Raw genomic sequence first — 25,884 nt, forward strand, 5'->3', positions numbered from 1 at the left:
TCATTGCCTGCTTCTTTAGTGTTGTGGCATTGGCATTTTTTGCTGTGAATCATTTTCAAGCTAGTTTTTTTTCTTTTAAGCAGCTTCTAGATTATTGATAAGAGAGTAATCCTCCACCTAAGAGAGTAATCCTCCACCTATGCAGCCACCATTGTGGTACAGTATCTGAAAATGTAACATAAAATTTAACATAAAAGCATTAAGGATGAATATGCATATTTCATTTTACCCTTTTAGTCCTTTAAGTGTGATCATTCTACTCTCTGTAAAACATAAAATATAATTCCAAATGGAGTAATTTTTTTCCACCGTTAAAGTGCATTCAGTACCATTGCTATAAGTTTATTAAAGCATATTTTATTTTTATACTGTTAGCTTGATTTTATGTCAAAATAGATAGCAAATACTAGTTCTTTTCTATATAGAAAATTCATATTTATTTTCAATTCATATTCAGCTTCTTGCTGTCACCTTCACTTTCCTTAGGCTTTCCCTGTCGCTGTTTCACTTCTTTTCCTTTCCCCAAAGCTATTTGCATCATTTCCCAATATCCTGAGATTTGTCAATGTAGATGGAACTACCACGGGGATCTACAGCTAGCGTATGCTCTCCTTGCTTTTTAGAATAACTTTCTGAGGGAGAGGAGAGCGGGATACATTTTATAGCAGAACTGCTTCACTATAATAATTGCCAGAAGTCATTACCAACAGCTAGATTGGTGATGTAATCACTTGATATGAATGTGCCTAAAGGCACTTTCTTCAGCTAAGCTAGATACTTAACCACTATGACTTGAGGGATGTGGCTCCATGTGCACATTCCATAATGGAAATGATTTACCATTAACAGAAATGTTGGAAAGCTCTTAATTTTGACATGGGATTTCTTGTTCTTCAGAAGTGCTTCAAATGTAAGGTTTATAGCTTACTTCTAAAGGATTTTAACAGGCTCTAATACTTGGGAATTGTTCAAGTGAAATGTTTTCTTCAAATCGTTCTAGATGAGGTATTTTTCTCTCAGGTTCTACTTTTGTGTATTTATTTATTTATTTTTAAATCAGGATCAAAAAATGCCTACTCCTAAACTGTCCTAGTCAAAGAACATAGGCATTTCGTTGAAAGCAATGTTCAGTTTAAGGTTCATAATTTATAGGCTCCAGGCTTTGCCTATCAGTTACACATTCACGTCTTGAACATGTCTAGCCTTGAACCATCATTAATTGTTTCTTCCAATAATGATGTTTAACACATGACTTGCATTAAAAAAAAAAAAGTACAAAGATCATGTCTACCTTTAGAGTCTCCCCTAGGAAGAAATTCTTTTTGTTCCAAAATGGAGTCTTTTGGAGACTATAAATATGCAGAGGTTTTTTTGTCTCTACCAGCAATAAGTTGTACAGCATTTCCAGAATTTTTCGCTTTCTCTCTTGCATCTGTCCCCTATTTTGTATCCCAGCCTAGGCTTCCATAATATACTTTTAGGTATGTTTCATAGTTTAAAAAAAAAAAAAAAAAAAAAAACACATCACAGACTACTTGCCATATGGGATTTTAGAAGGTCATTAAAACCTACCAAAATGTTCCAGTCAGAGGAGGAGGTCAGTTTGCATTGAACTTGGAAGAGATCTTTCTCAAAAACAGGGAAATTACACAAAGACCTTGCTTACTGCATTCTCAATTTTTCATGCTCTACCTTTATATCTTGATAATCTATGGCTTTTTGCTAAAGCCATTGCAAGCATATGAAGAGTGGCCAAAAGAAGCAGTCCTTCTCAAATATGCCTATACCAGAGAACTCTTCTTGGAAAGTACTTCTGATTCGAATGAGGTTTCTGTTCCATCCCCATGTATTATGGAAGCATAGTCAAGGGTACAGTTTAAAATGGAGCATAAATTGGTGGGGGGAGGGAAGGGAAGGTCTCCAAAATGTTTGTCCCACTGATGTGAAATTCTGCTCAGTGTTAATTTTTAAGCTGTTTTAAGTTCCATGCATAGCTTTGGGTCACTTTTGCACATTTTAAAGAGAAGTCTTAGGACAGATTCCATGAAAAAAATTCAAAGTTGGCTGACCTTTTGGTGTTGACACACTTGTGAAAATTTTGGAAGTTCTTTAAAACACCTAAAATCAAGATTTAGGAGAGAAGCAAGCTCTCGGTAGACTGAGACATGTTCAGATTTTTAATAAATATAGTTGAATTTATGATGTGGATAACTTCAGCTTTGATAACTTTCACAGCTGAATTTACCAACTTAAACTATTGCTAATTGATGCATTGCGTGTAACAAGATGCAGTGGACTGAAAAATTGTGCATTGGTGGATTCTATGTAAATAGAATTGATAAGTGATGCGTATGCCTCTTTCAGGAACTATTTGAGAGAGTTTTCTGTTTGTCCATTAACGAGTGCAAAACATCCTATCGTCTTTCTAAGTCCTTTTAGTCAGTCATCATTTCTACTCCTGTCTTACAAGTACACTTTCTCTATTTACAGTTTTAACAACCTAGGAAATTAATACATAAAATTACACAGATAAATGGAACAAAACCAAGGAAACAAAAAGCAATCCAAGTGAAGTAACTTTTTCCAGGCACATATTTTACTTTTATCAGAGTTATAATTTTAACTCTGCCCTCTTAGGAGTGCCAGACTTTCATCACCTTCTTTTGTCCTTTCCCAACATGAAAGTTGCATAACCAAGGGTAGCAGTAATAGTCAATTAAAGAAAAAAAAAGGTAGATAAAGCAAAAACAGGATTCTGACTGGTGTGTTTTTTTCCCCCCAAAGCCTTAGTTTTTTATTGGCAGCTCCCATTAAAGTTTACTACCGCTTCCAGTTAACTCTAAAGGTCTTTAAATATAAGCTGGCAAAGGGAAAAAATAAAAAATAAAAAAAGAGGAATTGAAGGAAGCAAGAACTGACAATGGAATGAGATGGATGGTAAGATAAATTGCAAAAAAAGGGTAATATAAGAGCACATTATAAAGCAGAAAACTAAAGAAAATAACAGGACAAACCTGAAGCAGATCTAAAATGATGATAGGAGAGCAGGAAATGTAGTAGCTCCTATTTCTGAGCTATATGGAGATGGAGAATTGGTGGGACCATTCCTTTGCAGATAGACATTTTTTCTGCCTCTGAATTTTGAAACAAAGCTGGTCACATGCATGCTGCGGGTAGTTTCTTCCTATCTTGACTAGCAGCAGAAGTCTTAGTACGAAAAATATTCTAAAAAGTGGAAAACCTTGTTTCAATTAGCATTTTTTTTTCTAAATGCATCCCTAAACTGCTGGATTTGCAGGCACAGAGGATTAAGTTAAAATTAGTCCCCTGGGAGTGCACATGGACGTAGTAAATGTCAGTCATCCTGGATCTGTTACTATCTGTTTACATTAGGGCAGGCAATCAGTTTTTACAGGCTGTCATCAAATAGAAAGATTTTTCCACTTACATAGAAAAAAAATTCAATTTCCCTCAGCTTTTTTCTCCCCCTCTTTTATAGCAGCATGAAACTACTCAGAAGGCAAGGCGGTAACCTTGAAGGAATAAAAATACTCAGGCTTCAATGGTAAGAGATTGCAACATGAAATAACAGTACATTTAAGCTCTTCCTCTTAAATATGGGCAGAACCGATTTCACTGTCTTCCAGCATCAACCTACCAAAAAAGTTCAAATGATGTAATTCAGCTATTACAGTCAGTACGGCTTTCACATTACACACAATTCACACGTCTACATTAATATTTTTAAATTTCCCCTGTATTGAATTAAATATGTGAAAAGGCCTTTTCTGAAACTAATATTGAAACCTTTGGGTAGCCTTGTCTTTTTATTGTGGATCAGCTAGAAACCACTCTGATTACTAATATGTTATTGCTAGTTAGCCAGGAATAATGAGTGACTGCACCTTTTTTCTTCCTTTATTTATGATTATTTAATAGCCTCTATCTTCTCTTTCTTTTAGCATCAGTCTATTTCTATGCTGTTAGAACAGAAGTTCTTAGTCTTTTAAGAACTCTAGTACAAATTAGATTGTTATTTAATTAGTTAACGGTAGCCAATTACCCAGTAGCATTCATGAGACAACTGCTCTGGAGAGCAATAGAGTACATAACAAACAGCTATATGAACAAACAGCTATATGAACAAACAGCTATATGAACAAACAGCTATATGAACAAACAGCTATATGAACAAACAGCTATATGAACAAACAGCTATATGAACAAACAGCTATATGAACAAACAGCTATATGAACAAACAGCTATATGAACAAACAGCTATATGAACAAACAGCTATATGAACAAACAGCTATATGAACAAACAGCTATATGAACAAACAGCTATATGAACAAACAGCTATATGAACAAACAGCTATATGAACAAACAGCTATATGAACAAACAGCTGCCTACAAAAACGCTAAATATAATCCTGTCTCGACTTGATCTTTTGCATTCTTTCAAGTTCTGCATGTGGTCTGCAGAAGAAAATTCATTATCCTTGGCTGAAGCAAATATTTATTTCAATCAACCTTGCCTGTTGAACAGCAATGATATACTGAAGAAAATGAAAAGTGAAATTTATGGGAAAAATGATAGCAGATTTAGATGTGTCACAGAAACAGAGAAGGAATTATTTGGGATTGTCTTTTTGTGGTTCTGAAGAAATGGAAATTCAGATATTACTTTAAGATCTATAAAAAGCTTTCACTGTGATCTGTATGAATGCCTTGTTAAATGCCTGTGTAAGCTTTCAGTTGAAGCCTAACTATCCAAAGCTTTCCACAGAGATTGTACAAATAAGAATTTATCATAAAGATTAGAAAATGACTTTTTTTTTCTTGGAAGGTGCCAGTTTTCATTTCAAAGAACAAAAGCTTCTATTCAAATACTTCACCGAAAAGGATCGATATCTGATCACGTACATCTAGTCAACTCTTACCTTGTGTCCCTCAAGACTTAAGATTATGATTTTAGATTATTCTGCTATTTGATTGGCCAAATGATAGATTAAAATATCCACACCACATATCTCATTAAATGTATCTAAATTCATCATGCTACAGCTGCAATAGCTAACTGTAAAACTCAGGTTGAGGCTTTCAACCAAACTCTTGCTGATTTGTACAGCTAGAAGACCTTCTGCTTTGCTGAACTATTTTAGACAAGAAGAGTTAAAGAAACAAAAGGATTACTAGTGAAGGATAAGGCAAATACAACTTGAGGACAATTTTTGTCAGTCATCAAGGTTACAGAAGAAGTCAGGAAGTTATTTAGCATTAATCTTTGGGTTTTTTATCCCTTGTTTAATAGTAGAACTATTTTATTTTACTTAAAAAATATTGCACTTGCTCAAATTATTAGATTTTCCTCCAAGGACATGGGGAAATTACTTGCCTGCAAAAGGAAGGTAGATAAGGCTTTTTCACTAGTGTTTGTTAAAATTTTGCAGGCTGCATGTGACCTGAGAGACACGTTGGTCCTCAGGGAAGACTTGCTCCTCAGAGAGCAAAAGGTTTCTGAACAGCCTGGACACCAAGACAGCTACTTTCTCTGCTGCTCTGTGATACCAGAAAGAAATAGATCAAGCCTGGCAAGGAGGAGTTACATTGTACAGGCTGATGGCTCCAAGAGCCAAAGAAGTAGAAAGAAGAGAGTTATCTTGCTGTTTCCTTAAGAAAGGTGGAAAGTGCAGACTTGTGCTCTAGAAGCTGGTTAGGTGCTAAATGTCGACCAAATGAAGCATGAAAAGCAGAGGGATGGCACTGCAGACAGAGCCTGACTCCAGGCCCTAGCAACAGCGCTGAACGTCGTCTGGCCCCTGCAGAGGGGGAAATAATCCCTTTTTCTAAGAATGTAAGAACAAAGGTGCTCACAGAAAAGAAACTGTGGGAAGAACTGTAATGTCCCCTGAGCTGGCGGAATAACAAGAGAAAAATTCACCAAGTAGCATTACAGTTTTGTCTACCAAGTGAGAAGGCTGGCCAGCTCTAAAGGTCTGTCGGGCAGTGCCCTGGCAGGCAGTGGATTGCTGTCATTAGACATTACCTCACTGTTTGTGCTCAACTTTCAGGAGTGCTTGAAATGTGGCTCTGTGCAATCCTATCTTTGCCCACTTACAGGTTCTGATTTCTAGGGTTAGTAGAGCTCAAGTCATAGTTGACATTTATTTTCCCTAGATGAAATCTGCTTTTTTGCAAAGTCTTCCATGATCACGGAGGTCTTCTAGCTGTCCATGCCAGGAACATGCACATATTTTATAAAGATATTGTTGCATTAGTCATAAGGGGGAAATCATCGTTTTCTGTGATGAGTAGCCACCTGCGGAGATGCTCTACAGCTGGTGGGCCACCATAAAGGGACAGTGAGGTATGAGCAGCCCCTCAGTGCCAAACTGAAGAAAAAACTCCAAGAGGAATCCGTGATACACCAAATAAAACTCACTTTCTTTGCAGCTGACATAATGGATGTCTTTCGCAAACATCTACAGATTTTTGCTTTCAGGAGAGCAAAAGCACATATCCTGCAAAGATCTGTATGTTGTTAGTGCTTAATCAGATACGCTTAGGCAGGTCTCGTTGCGAGGTCGCGAAGGCGAACTCTAGCGAGCGGATTTTCCCTTCCTTTCTGCACAAAAGCAAGCCCGGGGATATTTCACACTGCAAGGGGAAATCTTGATTTATGACGCAGCCAGTTTAATCTGAGAAAGCGGCTGCGTGCGTGCGGCGGTGCCACGGGCAGCCGCTCCCCGGCGTGACCTCCAGTTTCGCGAAGAAATGCTCCCTGCGGGGGTGGGGGCGCGGCGGGGATAAAGCGGGGCGGGCAGCGGCGCCCCGCGGGGGCGGCCCCGCAGCGCCTCTGCCGCACCTCGGGGGGCTGTGGGTGCATGTGGTTTCCCCCACCCCAACACACAGGATTATTACTTTTTTTTTTTTTTTTTTGACTCCCACCGGTGTGAGTAGTGCGAGAAAATTACTCCGTTTTTCCGTTTTCGCTTCCGAGGGTTGCGTTATTTTCGGGCTCCGAAAAGCGTAGCGGCCGGCGGGGAGCACGGTGAGTGTCGTGGGTCGATGGAATTCAGTCTCGGGCCGAAAAAAAAAGTTCTTGCTTGGGGGGGAGAGGGCGGACAAAACTTCAGGCTGACTAAGGAAAAAACATGTTAGTTTGACCAGCAAGTGGGGTGGGGGGCAACTATTCATATAACTATTCCTCAGGTCACTTTCTGGTATCATCTGTATATCCTGTTAAATCAGCTGAATACATTTAAAGAATAGTATAGTTGGTGGTACCAATACTGTATTTCACAGGTAGAAATACTTCATAGTGGCAAAATCCTCTTTTCTCTTCCTTTTTCTCCTTTGTCCTCTTCCTCCCTTGAATGTATGCATTTTGAAGGCAGTGCCTGCTATTTACTTTTGACAAAAATCACTGATTTCATCTTCACTGTGCTTGCTCTGTGCTTTTGTTGTTGAGAACTAGAAATATGACAACCGTGTTTAACTTGGCCCTTGTTAAAACAGTTTGTGGCAAATGAGTTGTTTTTGTCAGTGTAGTTAGAGTCTGGAAAACCTGTGGGAGCTCTATAGTTGTGCATAGCGTAGCAGCACCCCTTCTTCTCCCTCTCCCATGGCTGCAGTTGTGCTGTGTGCTCTGGCCAGGGCACTTGCTGTCTCCCCCCCCCCCCCCCCAGTCACCCAGCTATGGAGGGAGTACTCCTCTGCAAAGGAGCTGTCTCGGTCCCTCATAGTTCACTGCCTAATAGCGTTCATGGGCTGCAACCTAACCACAAGGGTCACTTAATATTATATGCACTCATTGGTGTTGCAGAGTGAACTGATCTCTTATAAGCATGATCCTAGCATACGGTTTAATGTGTACTTGGTTATGTTTTTAACTTTTTTTTGTTTTCCAGACAGGTTACAAATATTTTGCTTCAATGAAAACTCTGATTCTGCATATCTGAGCAAGTTGTGGAATTCATAGTGATGTGTACAGCTGTCAAGTCATGAAGTACAGAGTCCTGGCAAACAAGATTTTGAAGACTTAGTTTATTTTTGAATGTGAACACGTAGCCTTAGGGTGAGATTATTTTGTCGGAAGCATTCATTCAGCTCCCACTAACTTAAGAAGGAGTTCTGTGTATGTATAGTGCTGAATAGAGCTTGGTCCTATATCACAGCTGAAAATTTACAGAGAATATGTGGCAGTTGTGTTATGTCCCAAGATGCAGCCTCGCTGTTACCTGGAAGTGTGGCCCTGATTTTTGTACCTGTTGGCTACAAAACAGGCTATACCTGCATCAGGAGTGAGGGGTGAGATTTATGTCTTTCAGGCAGAGCAGAGAGAGTCTAAATGACTAAATGCAATTACGTGCATTAAAGTGACACCCGTGAAAGGTAGTACGGAGGGTCCAGGGATAGTTTTCAAAACGTTTTGCATGGTCATGTTCCCAGGCCCAGAGGCTTGGAAATAGTCACTGCATAGACAAACTGAAAGGCAGATTTACGAGGATGACCAAGGTTTAGGCATATACATATGCTCATGTGGTGCATATGTATATGCATGTGGTGTAAGTAGGTTCTGAGAAAATGTTCTTTGGGATTGTGACTTGCATATTTGCATATCTGTATCTTGCTTTTACCACTCATTCCCAGCGAAACTTACTGGGATCTTGATTTCATGATCATCAGTTGCTGGAAAGCTCTAGGAGTTAGTTGAGGCTCTTCTCATCTTGTTTATTGTCTGCTTTGTAGTGCAACAGTGATATTGTTGAAGTAAACCTGTATTTTACTAGCTTCAGATGTCACATGAGCCGATGCACAAAGCTGTGTTATAAAGAAAACCACAGAATGCCTTGGGACAGAGAACTACCAAAAAGGCCTCTGGTTTGAGATGGCTCCCCAAACACAGCTTGATCATACAGTTGCTTTCATAGAAGAGGTATTTATGGCTAAATGTTCGTAATAAAACAAAGATAAGGATCAAATTTTAATGGCATGATGGAGAAAACCAATGAAAAGCAACTTTTATGAAATTAAAAAGTATCTCAGTAAAAATGTAGCTACTCCATTCTCTATTTCTTCATCAGAGAAGGGTTGCTGCCCGGGGGCTTGATTTTTGCGTTGCATGTCACTCTTGTTGCTCTTCATATAATGGATATGATTGTTGTCATTTGAGTTGTTTACAGCGTGAAGTATATATTCTTTCTTGTAACCGGGTCGCTAGAGCCAACGCAGATGCAATGATAGGTGCTGTACCTCGTCTCCAGTTCATGTCATTGTGAAGGTGAATGATGAGTCACTTCCCTTGTGGGCAATAATGACTAACCACCTTGTTCAGGAGCCCTGAAATAGGGGAGCTACCACATGGGCAGTTAGGCGCATATGCAGTTATCACAGATCAGCTGTCTGCTGACTGTATGATGTAAAAATGAAGTGAATAGCCACATGAGTAAGGGCTTTAACAGCTGATAAAAGAGGTAAACTCATGAGAAGGGAGTGAGTGATAGAGAAGGGAGAACATTTAAAATAATTTTCTGCCAGTTTTCCCTCACGGCATTTCTGAAGTTCAGGGCTACTGGATTAAAAAGTATGCTGCCTCTGAAATGTAAATAAGAGATTTATGTATACAGTATCTAAATTTCTGTCTTACGAGAGTTATAAGCTACTAAAAAAAGTACTTGCATGAAAATTTTTAACAGAATAAATCATAAGAAATTCAGTTTGTATATGTGCCGTGCCCTTTAGTATATGTTCCTTGTAAAAATTGCACAAAAACCTCTTGCTTTATTAAAAATATCTGCTAGTGGACATTCAGGATTAGAGTTGGATAGGAAAGGTTGGGGTTTTTTGTTGTTGTTCTGTAAAAGTTCTGGAAATAACAGAAAAAAATACTTAATTTTGAAGAGTAGCTGAGTCTTACCTGAATATTTTTAGGGGGGAAAAAATGTAATTCAGGAGACTGTAACCCAGATCAGACTTTTACTTTTGCAGTAAAGAATATCTTCTTAAATTGCATTTGAAGCTCTGTTTTTAAACAGAGTGGATTCAGGCTTTGTACAGAAAGGAACCTGGTGAGAGCAGCACAACACTTTTTACGCCAGGATGTACAAGTGTTGCATGTGATCCTGACTGCAGTTAGCTAGGTTTTTTTTTTTTTTTGGACAAAACTTTGAAAAATGTTAACTCGTAAAAATAAAAGCTTTTAAAGAATGAAATACTCTAGTTAAAGATCCAGGATCAAATTCTGGGTTGAGGAGGAGACCAGAATGTTGTGGTTAGTGTGCATAGTTGGGCTACAGGAAACCTGAGCTAAGACCAGGACAGGCAAATAGGCTACACAGAAGAGTTTTATTTGTTACTCCTAGTTTTCTATAGAAAGTTTATCTCAAGAGAAATAAATGTATGGATTAAGATACAGTCTTACAGAAAATGCATATAAATACTGATGGTAATGATCCAAAATAAGAAGATGACAGTTTTTTTATTTTTTAGTACTTTGTTGGTAGAATGGATATTTCAGGCTTGTCATTATCTCAGCAGTTTGAGAGGAAGTAATGGTCCCCTCCTGGTCTTGAGAGACAACGGCTATGAATAGAAGCAGTGGTAGAATTGCACTGCCCTCACTGATCTCTCCTGCCGTGGAGGGAAGACAAGGGAAGAAATCTTATTCTGATTGAAGCCGTTGACAAGGCTCTCATCGACTTCAAAGGCGAAAGATTTCATGTGTGGCAACCTGAGTGCATCTGAAATCTGTTGTCAGGCAGTTTGGAAAGGTCAAGGTTTTAAAGATTAGCAAGAAAGAAAAAGAATGAGTGAAACGAATACTGTAAAGAAAAGAGAAAGTTGGCAACTGAGTTCAATTTGTTCCTTAATCAGTTTATTTAGGAAACTGATTTTGTAAAAGCTAATGTAGGCATTTACCTGGCTTAGGTATTTCTATTCAAAATGAGAATGAGATTTTCTCCTTTGGTTTGACGTTATGGAAACAAACATCTAGTATGTGGTTGTCACAAACAGTGTCTGTAGTGCTACTGTGGCTGTTCACTTAAAACATTTTTGCAGGGAGAAACCAAAATTTCCCAGCGGTAGCACCTGTTAAAATTTTTATAATATAATTACCAATATAATATAGTTACCAGTCTCCATGTGTTGGTCATCTATGCTATAAATAAATGTAAAGGCTTCAGCAAAAATAATCTTATAGAAAAATATAAAACCTTTTGAAAAAGAGAAAGTACAAGCTTAGAGATTTTTGACATCAGTTTAGTGCCTGCTCAGTATATACACAAGAAGTTTGATTTGTAACCCTAGTGTTTAAATCTAGTCTCTGAACTCCAATAACATTTCATAGCATACAACGCCCAACAAGAGAAAAACACAGCAAAAAATTTGATTTTTTTTTTGCTTCTTTCCCTTACCACAGTACAACAAAACCAAAGCAGGTTTATTGGGTTATAGGAGTTTAAGGGGTTTATTGAGTTAGGGAAGCATATCTTCCTTTATAAAGCCAAATGAACTCCTTGTTAATATAATGTCTTCCTTAAGAGTCTCTAAGGAGTAGGCAGCTATTCTAAAGCATGCCCTCTGGATGAGCAAGACATTCGGAGAAACCCGGCAGATGAAGTTGTGAAGGGCTGAAATGCATCTGACGCTGGAGAATCTCCCGTGTCATGTAAGGTCTCTCACTTTGAAGTTTTCATGGCAGGACAGACTTTTCAGGAAGTTTCTGTGGTGACTTGCCTGTAAGATGCTGAGCTGAAGGCACCTTCCAGAGCAGAAATACTGGCTGAGGAAAGCTGGGGACTTCTGCTCCTTGGATAAGAGGTTGAGTCTAGGAGCAGGCCCAAATTTCAGATCTCGAAAAGTCTTGGGAGAGGAACAAAGACTGCACTGCAAGTGGGACGAAACAACGAGCAGAGCTCGGAGGTGTAGGCTTGGAAGGAGCCATAGCCTGGATGTGCCATAGGAACTGTCTGTTGCTTTGCTTAATCTCTTAGATCTGAAGAGAAGGATGCTGTTTAAAACTGAAGCAGCAGCACTGTGCTGCTCATTCTAGCTGCTGTTTTAGCCCTTATTTTGCCAGCTTGCTTGCACGTTACAGTCAAGTGATAATTGCAAGGCAACAGGTATGCTGAAGAGCTATTTGTGGCTTCGCTGTCAGAGCGAGCAAAACTGAATTCTAAAAGTAAACCTGGAGTGTGTAACTGCTTAGGCAAGAACAGACTTGCATCACTCTTTTCCTTATTGCTTCCCTCCCTGTTTATTTTGGTTATTTTTCTGTTTCTTGTTTGTAAATTGCACACAGAGAGGAGTACATAGGACAGAGTATGGTTATAGCAGAATATCTTTAGCTGTACTAGGATTTAAAACTATGGGCCCCTAGGATGGGATTAATCTCCCTGAATTTTATCATTTAAAGGTTACTTGTAATCAATTTTGGTATTTGGCATTAACCTATTTGGAGCTTAATGAGGGCCTGGTGTGACTGGAGCTCATATACTGGTGAAGATCTTCCTCAAAGAAGCTCATTTGGGACACTGCTGTGAAGATTTAATGGATCTGTCTATAGCTTGGACTTGCTTCAGCAAAGCATTTTTAAGCATGTGCTTAATTTTAAGTGTCATGAAAAATAATAACATACTTCAAGTTCCTACATGCTTTTCTGAACAGAACTCTGTACTGATGTTTTAAGAAACGATGTGGAATGAAGTTACAAAATGTATATATATCCCGTGAAAGGAAACAAAGGCCTAAATATGACTGACTGCTACAAAATTCATATTCAAGTCACACTTGTACCGCTGAAAAGCATTCTTCAACAACTGTATCCCAGATACCTATTTCTGGAAAATCATTTTCAATATGAGGTTGTAGCCCCAAATAAACTAGCTTTAGAGACTGTATATTAGTGGCTATTAAAACATAGAAAGGAGGATTTAGGCTACTGACAGGGCTTGCCTCTTCTGTTAGAAGAGTACGGGGTGTAGTGGATATAGAACCATCACCGCCTCCCTCCACAAACCCCCCAGTCTGTTTCTGGTTTTATGAGGGGAAGGAGGGAAGCAGGAGAGATATAAAAGTAGTATAAACTTCTGTTCAGTTTCTCAAGATGCTCAGTATTCACTTTCAGCTGACTGATAATATAATATTGTCCTGAAACACATTGTTTCCATCTACAGTACAGTTTGTCTGAGATTCAAGTATCTGAGATTCAAGTACGGATTGATGTTGATAGAAGACACAGAGCTGTGCAATTAGTATATTTTAAAAACCATAATTGCTGTCATATGAAAACATGATTTTCAAGAACTTAATGTTTTGGGTCTCTATTTCAAAAGCAAGCTTCAAGCTGTTTGTAGAGTCGCCAGACATTTGAACTATATGAAATATGCTTTCAGAGATCAACAAAATAATTTTTTTTAATTATTTCCTTTTGCATGTATTCCTCATAGATCACATTTCTCTGTAGCCTTGAGCACTTGATGTGAACTTAACTTTAATATAAGATGTCTCATTGTTTTCAATGAGATTAATACTGCCTCAAAAGATGGCATAAAAAGGAGCGTGGCAGTAATCATTGCAATGCACGTTTATTTGTAGAAAAACTCTTGAGTAATGTCCCAGAGAACTAACTATTTAAATTTAAAAAACACAAACAAAAAAACCAAACCAACTTGAAGATTAGGAATTACTTTATACAGAGATGATTGATAATCGACTGCTGGAAGAGTGAAGATTATTAATCTTCCCCATAATAAATAATAGTGGTTCTGGTCAGGATCAGCTCCCTGCTGTATGACGTGGCAATGTGGTAGGTGTGCCAGACAGAATAGTGTAAGCGTGGAGCTAAAACTGAGAAAGAAGAGATGAGCTGGCTTAAATGAAAGTTTTGAGTGAAAGCAGAGTCTGGAAACAAAGAATATAAACCTTTATGTTCCATTAATATTATTAAAATGCTCTGCCATGTAAGCCACATTGCTACTCGTTAAAGAAAGATGAACTAATGAAGTGTAATAAAATATAGAAGCTAAAATGTATTCAATTTTTATGTTAACTATCTGAATACATTCAAATAACAAATTACCATCTTACCTATTTTTTGCCAAATTAAACAGTAGAACTCAGACTTTCACATATGGAATAATCACAGTGAACTGTTTAAAGGATGTGCCGCCCACCCTCAGAGAGGATCTTTGGCTATAGCTTTGATTCGCAAATACATCTGAAATTACAATCTATATCTTAAACAATCCTTTTAGCCCTTTCTTTAGTATGTATTTGCCCTAATATGCCTTTCCTCTGATCAGAACTAAATTCCATGCTTCAACTTTGCTCATGCTCATGTGTAAAGGAGGGAAAGAAAAAGAGCTCTCTGCTATTACAGTACTGTACTTGCTTTGAAATTCAAGGACTTTTCGGTGTTTTGCAGAAAAGATCCTAATTCTGGGGTAGGGCTACTTGCCGTGGAATCGATGATTATGAAGCGGTCACGTGAGTTTCATGACACGGAATAAGAATTCTGCCCAGTCTCTTCTGGATGGCCTTCACCCAGACCCCCGCACTGAACTTCTGGAAGGCAAGAAAAGACGATCTTTTATACATAAGTAAGTGATTTCAGATACTATTGTAAACATCAAGGAGAACTATATTTTTGTCCCCTCTTCCCTATCCACCATGAGAAAATGAGCTACCAAAATGAATTTTCAGTGCCTTATTTTTACAAATAGTTTATAGTGGATTTCCAAATTAATCGATCTTTTGCTGTGCCGCCAAAGAAAATGGAGTTAGTGATGAAGAACTGTGTAGCCATGTGGAATTCTGGGAAATTCGGTTGTTCACGTCCATGTCTTCTGAATTTCTGCAAGTTTGTACTTTGTGTTCCTTTCAAAGTTAAAGACTAGTACCATTAGTACTGAAAGTAAAGATTAGTGCTTTCAAACCTCTTGACAGAGGACCATGGTCTTTAATGAAGTTTTCTTTTTCCTTTGTTAAATTCTAGCTTCACAGTCCTATTGTTCAAAAAATGGTTAACCAAAGAAAGCAGTTGTTATGCTGCTTCTTGGGACGCTTTCAAGGAAGTAGATGGTAAGTGTAGATTGAACGAGATTTATATTATGTCCATGTCTGTTTGTGTTACAGAATAACCTGTAATTTGACTTGACATGTCATTATACTAATTCATGATGTTGACTTGTATCAGGGCTGCAAGGGCATGCACAAGTTGAATAAAGCTCCTTTGTGTACTGAGTTGGATCATTATTTGTTTTTATAAAGTTTACAGGGATGCTTTTCCTGCCATATAAAGTGGAGGTGAGATGTAGGAGTAGCAAAATCTATTAGTATGAGCATTTTTTTAGCATCCCTTTTGACTCTCCAGCTATATTAAATCTGATAGCTAAATTCTGTTGCTAAAAGACATTAAACAAGGCAGTTAGTTTTATATACAAAATAGTATATTAGCCAAATATTTCTTTATTGCTGAGCTTCAATGGAACATAATAAAATGCCAGTTTCCTCCAGAAAGTCATTCAGTTTGTCATTCAGTATACTAGCTCTGCAAATAACTTATACTTGCAAGTATTATCTTGCCCGTTTTACTAATGGGTAAATATTGCTGTCAGAATTTGACAACAAACCTTAAAGTATCCCTATATTTGCAGCCCTTTAAAAAAGGACAACCCTCCAAAAAAGAAAGAGAAACCAACCTACTGTTAGAACTTTTATTTCTTGATGAGTAAGATAACTTCGTAAATTTGTATTTGTGCACTGGAAACATACACTGGAACATACTGGAATACATTTTTATTGATGTATGAATAGAAGAAAGGGTTAAAACTTCTGTAATTCATCAGGAGCCTTTACTCAGGAAATGCTCTGCAATGGTAAAAATGCAGAAATGGTCAGGTCTCCTCTGAATATTTGAGGCCAGAGTTGCACGGAGTACCTGCCAGGCAGTGGAAGGACATTGTTCATGAGGATCTGGCCACCTGTAGAGGCTGGCATCGTTCTACAACTTCCACCTATTAAAGTTTGGAGTACTAGAAGAACAGACTTCACCTCCGTTGCACAGAGATCAAAGCTAACTGCTTATATGAATCTGAATTCTTCACAGTTCATCAAATGACACTAGCAACACACATCGTGCCTGTTGTGCCTTCTGCTGAAATGCAAAATAGCACTGGCTTCTTTAGTCTGGGAAAAGAAGTTGTTGCAGTGTTGTTAAATGCTCAGCTTCAAGCTAACATCAATACAAGGCTAGTCGGAGTATTACTGGCTAATGTTTGACCTCTTCTGATCAGACTTGGTGTATGCAGCATATGCTTGGTGTATCCAGCATATCATATATCCAGTGTTTTAGGAGCTTGTTTGAATCAAACATTACTCTTTACATGCAGTCGGTGGCTGGGACTTTCTCCCGAGCCTGGTATTTGCATCTGTTTTTTTCTAATAACTGAGGAGGAGTGTGGTAGGTTTTCTTGTTTGTTTCATTTGGTGTTTGTTTTATCTTACGCTTTCCTGATTTGGGAAGCGGGTGTAGTAGGAGGCTGGACATGCTTCTGTTGAGTCTAGCCTGCACTTGCTGATTCGAGTGCCCTTCAGGGAAGAGGGCCATTCATATCTGGGATTTGAGCTGGGAAATGACATAGGTTAGTTCTGCAGTTACCTAGCTACTGCGCCTCTCCATCCTACTTCATTAAAAAAAAATTACGAGAGAGTAAAAAATCTAGTCCTACAGCATCTGAAAGTGCCTACCAGAATAACCACTGCAAGGGACTTGTCAAAAATGTGTTGGCTTTTTTTGTCCATCAGCAGACAGAAACATTGTGGCTCAAACTGCACAGTTGTTGCAGATGCTTCAGGGCAATATTTTGTGGCAGTAAATTTGCAAGGGTGGCTGCCCTGGCTGCTTGAGGCCATTGGAGTCATTGCATGAGGCCCCTACATGTAAACTAATTCTTAGTGGCAATCTTGATTCTTGACAGCCAGATGGTTGCCACATTTTGCAATACTGTGGTCACCATTAAAGAAATACTTGAGGCACCCAAAGAACGTAAGAGTCAGAGAGCCCTATCTTCTGAGAGTAGGTCCCTTCAGGGTGAGGTGGTAGCTGAGTAAGTGTTTGTGGATCATAATATTGAATTTAGGGGTCTGGATTTCACCAGTATTCTGCTTGAAGAACCTGTAACTGTTTTGCTCCTGAATAGAAGAGGTGCTGTACATTCCTAAGCACGCTAGGAACCAGTTATGTGCACCCCTCTGGGGCACAAAACAATTATTTCGCTCAAATGAAATCAGAGACCATAGAAATTAATTTGGCACAGGTTAGAGTGGGTTCAATTTTACTCTTCTGAGTAAGATTTATGTTTAATTTTCATAGCAACTTTGTGTAGGGCTATGATAATAAATCATGTGTTTATACATAAAAGTCTGTGTTTAGTAGTCCTTGCTCTTTTTTTGCTAGGTCTTTTTCAACTTAATTTGATGAAATGGAATTAAATTTTTATGGTCTATGGGATAATTCATTTCCATTTGTGTTTTAATCCTGTGAACGACTCAACAAGGTTAAAGCCTTGTTGGGATTACTTTTTGCTCTTCTACTTTTTTTCATACTAAATACTTAAGACAGTATAAATTTTAATTTCGCATTCTGTCAAACCAGAAGACAAAAAGTCAAATGAAGCAAAAGTATCTCAAATATAGCATTGCTACTGTTTTTTGTAAAAGCTTATCATTAATTTTTATTCCTTCAATCTCGGAAATTTTCATTAACATTTTGGAATTTCAGAAGCTGGAAAAGCTGAAGTTTGGTGGAATCAGGGGAAATTTTAAGTGAGCAGGTCTGCAGAAAGAATAAAGAGTCTATGGAAAGCCATGAAGTTTTTAGAAAGAGAACATACAATCTTTCCAATTACAGTTACATAGTAATATTGCACTGTCCACAAGGGTATTTGTACCTTTATTTATTTAAAAGTATCTGTGAACTTAGAGGTTGTAAAATTTGGAAATTTGTAGTGCTAAATGGAACTAAACATGACAGGCTTCCAACACAACTGCACGGTTATTCCAGTATCTACGATTTCTTCTTAAACCAAATACTCATTTGTTTTCTCAATAAAAGGCAGTTTTGGCATAAATAATAAATCAGTAGTTGATTTTGCTTGAAAAATAGAATAGCTCTTTAAAATATATTTGGTACATCATTTTGTTTTGCAATAATAGTTAGTAATTCCTATAACTATATTCACTAACAGCCATCATATTTGTTTTTGATATAACAAAGAATTTGATATCACAAAATATTTATTAGTTTTCATATAAGCTTTTGTTGTTGTTGTTTTCAAGATGTAGGTGATAATTCATAGCTATAAATAACTGTAAGTTTGGAAAATAGTTTACTCTGAAGGACTGTATCTGCTTTTAATATAAATTTGAATAGAAGTACCCTGTCATGTTACTTAATTTGGCATTGCTGCCTACTGCCTAAAGCAGTGGGCCATCTTCATGGGGGGTCTCCTCCCAGCACTGAGGATGTTTATGCATTTATATTAAACAGTCACCATGCAAAAATGAGAAGTAACACTGAGAACAGAGCCATCAAACTTGAGGAGAGTGTCCTAGCTGCTAGACTACTTTGACTGGCTTGCTTACACTCCAGCTGGCATTTTTGGCAGAATAACAGCCAAATTTATTTTTCTTCCTTTTTACCCCACAGCTTTGTGGAGCAGGGCACCGTCTTTGGGAGCGGGAGATACTGATTAAATGCCTTTTGAAATGCAGACCCCCAGGTCTGCCTTCTCACAGGTGTGTGCCCTAGCTGTGAGACTTAATAGAGTAGTAGAGAGGGTTGAGGCAACCCCAACACCAGCTGCAGTTTTAATGGGTGCCCTGTGATGACCATTCTGATCCAAAGGTCTCCATCACAAGCAGGACTTAATCACCCCAAATAATGTAAGTTAAAAGCATACTTTTTCTAATCTATTTGCAGACTGAACTTAAATGAAACTCTTATTTTCTGTTGGATGACCAATAATTTTTTTTCACTCTTGCACTCACCCTTCAGACGAAACGATTCCCTGAGCTCTGTCCTTGCCATTTCCCTGCATTCCTGACACCTGTGTTCCCATAAGCCTCACTGGGTTTGCCCAGGTGTAGACAACTAGGAGATGGGCTCTGCCTTTCTGTGGATGTAAGCTCTGCTGACTCTCAGGAGCTCAAATCTGCTCTGTGGTATTTTTGGCTGTGCAGTAAGAAAAGAGAGCTCAGTGTTGCATGGAGTTTTGGGTGAGGTGTCATTTTTAAAGGCAAATTTTTTGAAATAGACAAAAATATTAAAGTTACTTAAATTTTGATTAATAATAATTATATTATTATTAATATAATAATAGGAACATTATTATAGGAACTTTACTCTTTTTTTTAGATGTGGTAGGACACAGTGTCCTTGTGTATATGCACTGTTTTTTCTTGCAAATATATAAATTAATCTAGGTAATTAAAAATCTGAAAAATGTTAGTAAACTAAATCTGAACTAAATAAATGTTGCAAGTTTAATTCATGCAAAAGTCTTGCAAAGTTGCCTATGTCTTTCGTGTAAAATTCAGGCACTGTTCTGAAGTCCACTGCAAAATTTCCCACATCTTCTTAGGGTCAGGATTTCACTGTAACGTCCTTCTAGACTTCATCCCTCTTAATAAAATCCCTTATAACTTATACTACGTTCCTGTTGATCTCTGCACAAAGCTATAGTGTTGCCTTGGAAAGGAGTGGCTGCACTGGCCTGCTGCTACTTAGAAGTCTGAGAGCAGCAGGATGCTCTGAGGAGTCCTTGCTGGTGGGAGATGTGGTTTCAAGACACCCTTGCTCAGGTCTATATGTAGACTATGCTTAGCTTTTGCCCTTATCTTTGTGAAAGGTTCCAAGCATGCTAGGTATAAGCAATGTAAATGTTGGTGAGAATGCTTTAAACCAATTTTAAGCCTCTATTTAAAGTGCAGCAATTACAATTTCTGGCAAGGCACAGATTTCAGGGTGGTTTTTGAGGCAGTGATTCCTTCATTAGTGACTTGACTGATGTAGGACAAAAGTAACCTTTATAGTAAATTTCTGAACATTCATTCTACATTGAAAACTTGTTGACTTTCCAGCTTATTGCCAAGTAAAGCATATTCAAAAAGTATTAGTTTTCAAGTATGAGCCTCTCTTACTTATGTTTGCAAGCTTAGTGTTGACAGAAGAAGTAAAAGTGGAATACCAAGCACCAATTATTGTACTGTTTTTACTTTCATCACTAAAATATTACTTTTATTCAGGTTCTTCAGCAACTATTTGCCTTTGGGCTTTATAATACTAATCAGGAGCCTTACCAAACAGTAGCTGTCAACATAAAGCTAACTTGTTTGTCAGAAGCTTCAAGGTTCATGCTATTTGATGTATGATATATAAACTGTGTCAAGCTGTTTCCAAAAAAATGTTTTGCATGCTTCTCCATACGCAGTGCGCGTTATGTGTTTAGTTAATGCGTGAACAGAATTATTTGAAATTCAGAACACAGCAATGATCTGGTTTGTAGTATCACTGGGGCTTCTGACCTCAAAGTAGACCAAAAGAAGTGTAGCTTTCAGAGTACAAATATGGGCTTCTCATCGTTTAACACATCAAAAAATCCATGTAAGACATACTTTTATCTCAGTGACAGAACCAAATCTGAATTTCTTTAATTGACTAGGGAGAAGTTGATGTAATTCTTAATGTCGTGTTTAGGCCTATGTGCTTTGGGTTTATATGTGTGGCTTTGTGCAGCATGCTTTTAAAAAAAAAAAATCATTGAGGTGGAGCAGTGAGAAAGGAAGAAGACTCTTAAATAAAGGAGTTGGTTTGGTATACCTTTCCAGAGATGCCAGATTTTATTTAAATATCCATTTTCATCATTAGTCCTTCTAGTTTTTTTTTTCCCTTCTCTAGTGGCTAGTAACAGCCAAGAGCTGCAAAGCAAAGAAAATATGACTTTTTATAACACACTTTCAATGTTTAACATATTTAACAGAGGAACAAGTGTAGCTTTACTTGTGTGTGTTCCTGATTGCATTCTGATGTCCTGTTACACGATAGCACAGAAGGTGCTAGAACTCTCCCTTCAAAGCTAGCATGAGCTTACATTAATATACTCCTAGTTTCTCTGCTTTGGTGTTGTTTTTAAGAAAGTGCTCAGCTGTGGACATGGTTAATAACCCGAGTATTAAGAAAGTACAGCTGTCCCAAATGTTGTTCTGTTGCCTAATACGTGTGGTAGCTGCTGATTTTTAAGACGATCTGATTAAACATAATGATATCTTTTGAGTCTGACTCATTGCTTGCTTAGTGAGTTGACTTAAAGTATTTGAGTAGCTGAAGTTTACTTGTAATACTCTGCTTAACAAGCCTAAATTATTTCTGCATGTTATCATTATAAACTTGTGGAAGTTCTGCATTTAGCGGAAGGATTAATACTATTGACATAAGAGGAGTAATAGTTAGCCTAGTATCCCTTTTATCAAGTTTCCGAAATGAAATACTGTAATTGTTTCCCTTAAGATACATACATATCACTGATACATACGTGTACTGTCTTACGCTGTTTTTTAAAAAATAATCTGAATTGATAAGGAAATACTTTGATTATCAACTCCATTTCTTTGAAAGCAAAACAAAAACATCACTAACTGTTCAGTAACATTGATCCCTGCTTATCAGTTAAAATAGTACTGAAAAAAATAAAATACAAAAATTATCAGAAGTTCATTCAGTGACCGTCTGTCTGTCAAGTCCCTCTGTCTGCCTAGCACAACTGTGCTGTCCGTTAGCTTTTTGCTTTGGAAAACAATGTATTTTATATGTACTCTGAAGTTCAATAATGTTTTTTCAGAAAAATGCAAGAAAGGGAAGAGTAAAGGCAAGACAAACTAAACATCTTGCCATGTATCAAGTAAAAGGATCTGCTGTTAGCCCACTCTTAGGAGGAAGCCTTAGCTCTGATAATTCTACGGTTGCGAACAGCAAAAATATCTGGTCTTTCACATAGTCCAGCACTGTCAGGTGGGCTTCTTCCAGTGCTCCGCTATGATAGAGTCACTCCCACAGATAGGAGGAAGAGAGAAGATGAGAGATGGGTCCCATGTTCTTCTCTACCGGACTGACTGCTCTATGTCCTGCAGAAAGGGAAAAGCCACAATGTTCTTCAGCCCTGCCGTCTTCCCCATGTGCACTTATATCACTTCTGCAGCCTACCGTCGTTTGTTGATGCCTTCCTCCCAGGTGCTTCAGCGCCTGGGAGGAGGAAACGTTCTCAAAGTTGTGATCTCTGTTGTGAATAAGATATAAAATACAGTGTGTGCTTTTCAAATAAAGCCAACAAAAGAGGTTTTGTAAAACCTTTCACAGATAATTTTACTGATTTAGTATCTCCTGTTTGTCAAGAGTGAGCAAGCATCTTGAGAAACACTGTGTAATTGTCAGATTTAGGGATAGGACACCTTTTGTGTGATTTTTCTCCCCACCTAGGATTCCTTGGGGATTTTTCAACACTTAAGAGATTCTGTGTGGTAGATGCTTCAAAAAGACCTGTTGTGCATTAGTAACTTGGGTTTAAGCTGTTTTCGGTTATACTTATCTATCTTGTCTGAAGAGCAGGAAATAAGTCCGTAAACCATTAACGTGACTTGATAGAAATGCGTAATTCAAAGGTTCACCGGTGAAGTTTCAGGTTTTTAAAAGGAGATAGATTTCTGGTTTTGTACTTCAGAAGAAGAGGTTTCACGTATCCTTAAAAAAAAAAAATGCGTTTTGTACTATCCTGAGTCAAAAAAGGTATTTTATTCAAGTACTTGCCCCTTCTGGAGTTACCTTTGGAGTTTGTAGACTAGATTGGTACTAGATGAGCTCATCGAATAAGGTGCTTGCTTTCTCCCAGAAATTAAGCGTGGTGCCTTTACAGCACTCAGTTTTCCGCAGTTTCAAGGTAGGCTAGAACATAAGTGTATGTCTTAACTTGGCCTCTGTCTCTTCCTTTCAAATCATAATATAAGATTGAGAAGACAGACTCGTCCCTCATATTATGCTGGGGGGGCGGGAATAAATCTGTATTTGTGGTCTTGGGTGTATGCTTTAGAGGGATAGGAGTCTGTACACATACACTTCTAACTTTTTTTTTTTAACCCCGTTAAGGGTGTGGTGTCCTTTTAGGAGGACGTTATCAAAACTCTTTCAAACAGTCTGGAAAAAAATAATTGTTACAAGTCTTGTTTTAGAAACTCTTGTTTAGTGTATTTTCTGAAAAAAAATACAGTAACTAGTTTTATGTATTCTACTGTTCCCCAGTAGTCATCTTAGATGAATTTAAAATGAGATTTTTTTTAATGTTGCAGGAGTCTAAAGATGATTATATTGAATTCAAAGCCAAAGCCCTGGGATTTGACACATTTTGCATCAGTTCTTTGTGTAGGATTTCATGACTGTTCAGGTTTAGAATCTGTTTTTAAGGTCAGTGTTCATATCCATAAAAAAACAGGTTCACACATTGCCTAAGTTAAATTATACCTTACAGGTAAACTATTTGTGGATTGCATGTTTCAGAATACTGACTAACAGAAAATATTTTGGTAATATATGATATTTGTAAATTTTAAGAATTATTACAGGATATGCATGTCAATATATCATCAATTGAAGCTGGAAACTACCAGAGCCTTCTGATTGTTTTGAAAGAAATGTAATTTTGTGAAATACTTCATCTGCAGGACCAATTTAAGATCTTAAGTTCTATTCCTATTTTAATTACGTAATGAATACTGGTCCTTTCCAGAAGCTGACCCTTAGCTAAGGCCAGATCTGAGAAGTATCAAGTGAAAAGAACGATTCCCAGTCCGCTAACACTTTGGATTGGGACTTGACGCTACAAAGTACAGAGAATTTCCTGTATGCAGATGCATCTAGGCTGCTCCAGCTAGTGCTGCATATAACTACCCTGTGTAGTTGGAGCATGTTTCTGCAGTAGTATGTATTATTTTTAAGCAGGAATAATTAAAATGTAGAACAGAGAAAACTGATTAGAAACAGTTTTTGAAAAAATGGTTTAGGAGTTGTCCTATGCTGAACATGAGTCAACAATGTTTTGACATTAAGAAAGAGGCAAATATGAGAATAAGATGTTTAAACAGGCAAGTGGCCTGAAAGACCTAAGAAGAAATCTGTTACTGTTAATCACTGTTGATAAAGCCTCCAGTGGAGTATTATGCCCAGGTATGAGTATTATACTTCGAGAAAGGTGATCTATTGGTCATTATTGAGGTTAAGAAGAAAAGACTGAGAGCAGACATTTCAAATTTTCAAATACGTTAAAAGATTGCTGTATAGAGGAAGGAAATAGTTTGTGTTCCATGACCAGAACACAATGAGCTTAAATTACAGTGCAGAAGGTTCAAGTTTGAAAACTCCCTCATGGCAAGCATTATGAAGCGCTAGGATAGGTTCCTAGGGGAGGTGACAGGGTCTTGGTTACTGAAAATCTTTCAGAGAGGGATAGAAAAACTTATTTTGGAAATGGCATAGGTATAACAGATCTTGTCTTGGGGCAGGAACACAGACTACTTACTCTTGAAGTCCCTTCTAGCCGTACGTTTCTGTGACACTGTACAACACACTCAGGTTATATCGTAGTATAACACTTAACCTATGGTATGTATAGAACAGTAATAATTAATTCTTAACTAAGTAATTTTGAGTAAATGAATTTTCCTTAAGTTCTCTCTTTGGGCATTGTTAGCAGTTAAGTAAGTATCTTGCATTTTAACTCTGGCGTTTATCTTCTGTTTCTTTCCAAACTTATTTCTCACTGAATTTGGATAATACAAATGGTATTAATCTACTCTTTGAGAAGCCATATAATTTCTCAAAACCTTTAAATACTTTAAGCATAGCAAGGACAACAGAAAATTGAACTTTGCATCCTCAGAAAACTCAGTTCTGCTTGCCTCTTGTTTGGCAATTTTTTACAGGAGCAGGTTTTATTTTCCAAAACTGTGAACTTAAAATTGACGCTTTGACTGAATTTGTGGGGGGCGCTGGATAAACCAGACCACGGTCCTTTGAGGAAGAATATAAAAGGGAGAAATCACTCAGGTGAGAAGCATGCAATGTAGGATTTTAGAAAGCATCTGGAGGGCAGCGTGTATACCTGTACTTGATCTGAAAAACCCAGTTCTGTACTTTCTAGGATCCAAATTAAACTGTAATTCTTAGGCATTGCAGAGTTTATCCGCATAGCATAATTTAAGAGCATATTTGGAAATATATGTGGTCTGTTGCCAGCACATGGCATACACTGACAGTATTGCTTGGTACAGTTCCAATCCTTGCACTTCAGAAGCGTTTGGGTTGAGATTTCAAATTGCAAGAGGGGCATTATAGAAAAAGAAATCTAATTCTTCTGTTTCTTTTTTTTTTCCCTTAAGCTTTTAACCATTTTTGGATCTCTTAAAACAATCTATAATCATGGAGATATTTAGCCCAATTCATTATTGCAAATTTTTGAAGAACTGGATAATTGCAAATATTTATCTGATGAACATAGTAACCAGGTATGTTGCAACGCAAAAATAAAAGCTTATTTTTTTTGTTAATTCAAAGTGGCTTCATTTCATTTCTATTAATAAACAGGTGGAATTGAAGGTAATCAAATAATTAACAAAAATATGCCGATTGCTTCAGGAAACTTTAAATGGTCTGAAGAGTTGAAGGGACGAATACAGACTTTTTGGTCTTGCTTCTCAGGTCTGTCTCACCGGTAAGTGTTCATAGACGCTGATTTAGCAGGAAGTTAACAGTCTTTAAATAAGGTTTCGCTAAT

The 25,884-nt window shown here is 37.7% G+C and overlaps 1 protein-coding gene across 1 annotated transcript in view; it reads left to right on the forward strand.

Moving 5' to 3' along the window:
• Positions 1-6,755: 6,755 nt before the first annotated feature.
• Positions 6,756-25,884, forward strand: part of DNAH11 (dynein axonemal heavy chain 11) — a 143,479-nt gene continuing 124,350 nt past the window's right edge. The window contains 6 exon segments of the mRNA XM_068932635.1: positions 6,756-7,055; positions 14,433-14,607; positions 15,003-15,088; positions 25,034-25,157; positions 25,490-25,615; positions 25,695-25,821. The gene's annotated coding sequence lies outside the window, so the exon portion shown is untranslated.

The sequence above is a fragment of the Struthio camelus genome, chromosome 2, assembly GCF_040807025.1.
Source record: "Struthio camelus isolate bStrCam1 chromosome 2, bStrCam1.hap1, whole genome shotgun sequence".
Lineage (NCBI taxonomy): Eukaryota > Metazoa > Chordata > Aves > Struthioniformes > Struthionidae > Struthio > Struthio camelus.